This window comes from Sceloporus undulatus, chromosome 1 (genome assembly GCF_019175285.1).
Source record: "Sceloporus undulatus isolate JIND9_A2432 ecotype Alabama chromosome 1, SceUnd_v1.1, whole genome shotgun sequence".
Taxonomy (NCBI): domain Eukaryota; kingdom Metazoa; phylum Chordata; class Lepidosauria; order Squamata; family Phrynosomatidae; genus Sceloporus; species Sceloporus undulatus.
Window position 1 is genome coordinate 103,911,146 of NC_056522.1, and position 5,317 is coordinate 103,916,462.

Consider the following 5,317-nt stretch of genomic DNA (forward strand, 5'->3'; position numbering starts at 1 on the left):
AGGATTGGGTGGGTCAGGCCAGGATTCACTGTGTAGCACTACAATCATGGTGCTTATGAAAACATGAATTCCATACAGGAATCTGGCCATCATCCCTGTTCCATCATCTCTACTCTGACTGAAACAGGTGAATTGGCTCTTGTGGAAGCTACAGGAACAGCAACATACCTTTTAAATGGATTGAATTCACCTACACACACACCAGCACTGTTTAACCTCAACATCCATTCTTAAAAATCAGAAGTGGATTTCCAGTCACTTCCAGTTGTTGTTGTTGTTGTTGTTGTTGTTGTTGTTGTTGTTGTGTGTGTGTGTGTTGAGAGGGTTGACTTTTCTATCAGTCCACAGAGATCATAGAGGATGCCAGGGACAGATAACTGCCTCCCAATTTTTCCACCTTTGTCTACCTCAGCTAAACACACTGGACTTTGCAAATGTAGACTCTGTGTTGAAGATCCAGTGAAGACACTGTAGGTAGGGTACAACCCATGTACAATCATATCCTCCCCCCCCCCCCCCCCCCCCCCGTATCTTTTGTCTTGACATTTCCATGAGGCTTGATTAATTTGTGTTAAAAGAAGGAAACAGGAATTCAGAGAACCTAATACTCTTTTTTTCAGCTGAAATGACAGTTAGTGGCTTGTTGGAAGAACTGAAAGGAAAGATGAATAATCTAGATGTATGGCTACTACACCGCTGGTGTTAATTATATCAGTCTAGCTAGCTAGTATACCTCCTATGCAGTATAAATGACATTCATGTACTTAAATCTGTAGCCACAAATCTGCTTTGTTTTGAGCAATGTATCTACGACATAGTTAGGGAGGGGATAGAAATTTGTTTGGTTCACATTTTAATACAAACAAACCTGATTCACATTCCACAAACCAACAAGCAAATTGAAACATACTTACCCTGAAACATAATGTTGTGACCTGAGACATATAGCTTTAGCAGTTAGTCTTGAAAATGTATAGGCCTTATGCATCTTGCCAGGAGAATGGGTCAAAAAAAGTCCTCCTTGTCTGTGATGGTACGAGGGGAGGAGGGAGGACATTCCAGAGTAAGGAGAGATAAGCAGTTCCCAGCTCATCCTGGCACCTGGGGTTTGATAAACAATTTGCTGAGTTGGCATGGGAATGACTTTCTCCCCCCTTCCTTTGACGTAGACTCTGTAGGAAGCATGATGACACAGTATATATTAAGTTGGTGCTAAATAATAACAATATATAAGATGCTAGTAGACAAAAAAAAGGTGCCTTGCAGATCATGAGCACAAGGTTGCTTGGCCTTTGTGTATGTATGTCTTTGCCTTTTGTGATAATAATCTTCTTGCAGCTCTGGATCTATACTTTTATTCCTTTCTATTTCATAAAGAAATAGCTGCTTGACACCAAAACTGAATGGTCATTTCACCTATCTCATGACCAAGCCCACACACCTGACAGCTGGAGGCCATGAGAGTGTTCCACTTGACAGCTAATGTCTGGGCTGTGAGTGAGGCATCGACCAAACCTGGGCTTTGAGTGTAACATATAATCATTATGTATATAAAGATTTTGTGCATATGAAAATGCAAGGAAAATGCATATATTGAAAAAATGCCATTTTAAAAAATTGCAACTTGAGGCAGAAAGAGAAGAAGTGCTACTCAAAGTTTAGGATGCAATTCTTCATTAATTTTGTTCTTGAAGGAGCAATTATAGCAATTTTCTTCCTGCTGCAAGGAAGTCATCAAAATTTACAGTTTTTAAATCCTATTCACAATCCAGGACTTATTCGGTGTAAAATTTACATGTGGCTTTATTGCATGGAAAGCAGGGTTTTTTGTGCAGAAAAATGCTGTCCCTTGCACTGAAAATGTTGTACTTGGACATCTGTTCTGCCAAAGGTTCACACATGGGTTTTATGATACACAAACCAGCACAAATTCTGTACAGTTAAAATCCCAAATCAATTTTTTGAAACTTTTTGGAGTGAGGGGAATATTCGAACATTTTTGAATATTTGAATGTTTTCTTTCCATTCCATGCCTACTTTAGGTGGGGATCTATGGAATAATTCTGGTACATGAGGTATCAGCTGCTGGTCAATGGCAAATTTCCTGGAAAGAAAAAAAAAGTTGTAGCCAGTGGGATAGAATATGGTACCATTCCCTAGCATACATTGGCCCTGCTGTATCAGCAGACTAGTCATCCAGGGACTCGAGCATCTATGGATCACCCTGCTCCACTATTGTTAATGATAACACAAGCACACAGCCACACCAATGTGCAGCCGCATGCAAATCACCACCCCATTGAGTATAATAAGGCTTGAGAATGCACATTTTTTCTCATACATGGGGAGGGGGGGGGTTGCTGAAACCATACCCCTGGGGATGGAAAGGGCACACTGTATTGGAGTGGGGGGAAAGCCTGTCATCCACATAAAGTGATCAGAGAAGCACTGCTTTAAAGAAGGCTATAGAAAGAAAAATGGACAGATTTGGCCATTCCTAATCTTCTGCTCTCAGAACAGAGTTTGGAAAGTTTCTTTTAAAAAGAATGACTATAATGACATGCTGGAGCCATCCATAACTGAGGAGCAGTAGGCTCTTCCCTGCACAGTTATGGATGGCTTCAGCAGGCCATTATATTCATTCTTCTTGGAAGCAACTTTCAAAATTCTGTTTCAGATCTTGCCCTAGCAGAAATATATAGAAATGGCTAAAGCTATGTATGGCTTCTAGATCACATTCTATGTGTAATACAACTATTCCAGCTTCCTGATTAATTATTTGAATATAACACTTTGTCCTTGCATGTTGCCCCTACTGCTATCTTTGCTACAAAATTTCTGAGTGTCTCTTGGCTCCCAGCTCTAATTTCCTACACATGGTAATACCACTGGGGCTTAGCAAAGGGATAAATCTAATTCCCCCTATTTGTTTTAGCAATAGGCTTAGCAAATTTTAACTAGGCTAATGCAACTGAAGCAAGGAATTGGTGAATAATGAAGTGAAATGGGCAAAATTGGACCCATTTATATGTACTTGGAATGAAAATAAATAATAATAATAAAGTTTTTATTTGTACCCCACTCCTTCCCAAGATCAGGGCGGCTTACAGCAAATAGTTAAAACAGAATAAATACAATACAGATCAACAACCAATTACAATAAAAAAAACAGGCTAAAATGCCCCATTAGCCCAACCTCTTGGCCACGAAAGAGGAGGGAGGCCCACAGGATTTTAGTCGGGGAATGCCTGTTGGAACAGGAAGGTTTTCAGGTCCTTCCTGAATTGGGCCAGGGTGGTAGTCGAGCAGAGCTCGGTGGGCAGCGTCTTCCAAAGGGCTGGGGCAGCAGTGGAAAATGTCCTCCGTGTGTTGGAGGATAATCTAGCCCCAGGAACCTTCAGTAATTGCTGCCCAGACGTTCTGAGGGTGCGAGGTGGAATGTACGGGGAGAGGCGGTCCTTTAGGTATCCTGGACCCAAGCCATTTAGGGCTTTATAGGTAATCACCAACGCCTTATATTGAGCCTGGAAGCGGATGGGCAGCCAATGGAGATCTTTCAATACCGGTGTTATGTGGCTGGTCCTGGAAACGCCAGTGACCAGCCGGGCTGCCATGTTCTTTGCAGCTTCCGAGTTTGGTATAAGGGTTGCCCCATGTAGAGTACATTGCAGAAATCCAGTCTCGAGGTTACCAGAGTATGTACAACAGTTTCTAGGTCCCTCTGGGCCAGGTATGGGCGCAGCTGGCGAATAAGCCGAAGCTGATAACAGGTGCTCTTGACCGTCGCATTCACCTGAGCAGTCAGGTGAAGCGACGAGTCAAGAAGCACCTCCAGACTGCGCACGGAGTCCTTCACAGGGAGCGTGACCCCGTTCAGGACAGGTGGAACCACCGCCATTCCTGGACCAGGGGAACCTATCACTAGTACCTCCGTTTTCTCTGGATTCAACGAGTCGGTTTTCCCTCATCCAGCCCATTACTGACTCTAGACAGGCCACGAGAGAAGAGACCCTATCCCCAGTCACTACATCAGTCGGAGACATAGAGAAAATGATTTGGGTGTCATCAGCGTACTGATAACCCCGCGCCCCATGTCTCCGGATGATCTCTCCCAGCGGTTTCATGTAAATGTTAAATAGCATGGGAGACAGAATGGCCCCTTGAGGGACCCCAGTTTTAAGGGCCCACTCATCGGAGCACACGTCTCCCAGCTGCACCATCTGGGACCTCCCAGAGAGGTAGGACCGGAACCACTGAAGCGCAGTGCCCCCGATTCCCACCTCTGCCAGGCGCCCCAGAAGGATACCATGGTCTATGGTATCGAAAGCCGCTGAGATGTCCAAGAGCACCAACAGGGACACGCTTCCCCTGTCGATGCCCAGACAGAGATCATCGACCAAGGCGACCATGGCCGTCTCAACCCCGTGACCCGCCCGGAAGCCAGTTTGAAATGGGTCTAGATAATCAGTTTCATCCAAGACCGTCTGAAGCTGGATCGCAACCGCCCTCTCGATCACCTTCCCTAAGAATGGCAGCAGCGAAACTGGCCGATAATTATTGTGTACCAGGGGGTCGAGGGAGGGCTTTTTTAGTATCGGTTTTACAATGGCCAATTTTAATTCCGATGGAAATTGCCCTTCCCTCAAAGATGTGTTAATAATCCGGTGCAACAATAATGTTGCCACCGGCCCCCCCTGGGCCGCTAGCCATGAGGGACAGGGATCAAGAGAGCAGGTTGTTTTCTGAACACTTCCGACGATCTTGTCCATGTCCTCGGTACTCACCGACTCAAACCGATCCAGTTTAATAGAGTCCATGGAGGCTCTGGATACCTCTACTCTAGGTTCTGCTCTAGTGTCAGCATTAAGACCTTCGCTTATACGAGAGGTTTTATCCGCAAAAAAGTCATTAAATTGGTCACAGCAGGCCTTAGAAGGTTCAAGGATCTGGTTCAGGGCGGGAGGGAGCTGAAATTGGATTGCCCCAATTTCATTATGAAAGCACAATGACATAGACTAATCCAGAGACCCAGGCACTGAAAAAGAAGCTGAAAAAAAGCCAGACAGATAGCCTCTACAGACTGGTGTTATACACCGGTGTGGAAGTGGCATGAGGGTATGGTATACGCAGTCCACACACTGCCCCCACACCGGTGTCATGCTGTACACCCAATTGCATGGGAGGCCTCACAGCACTCCGTTGGCACAGCATTTAAACACATTGAACCAAAGGAGCACTGAAAAGCCACCGCCACCACAGCTAGGACACCCTTTCCACGGCATGAAAAGGAGAGGCTTCTTGTGGCTTTTTTTTTTCA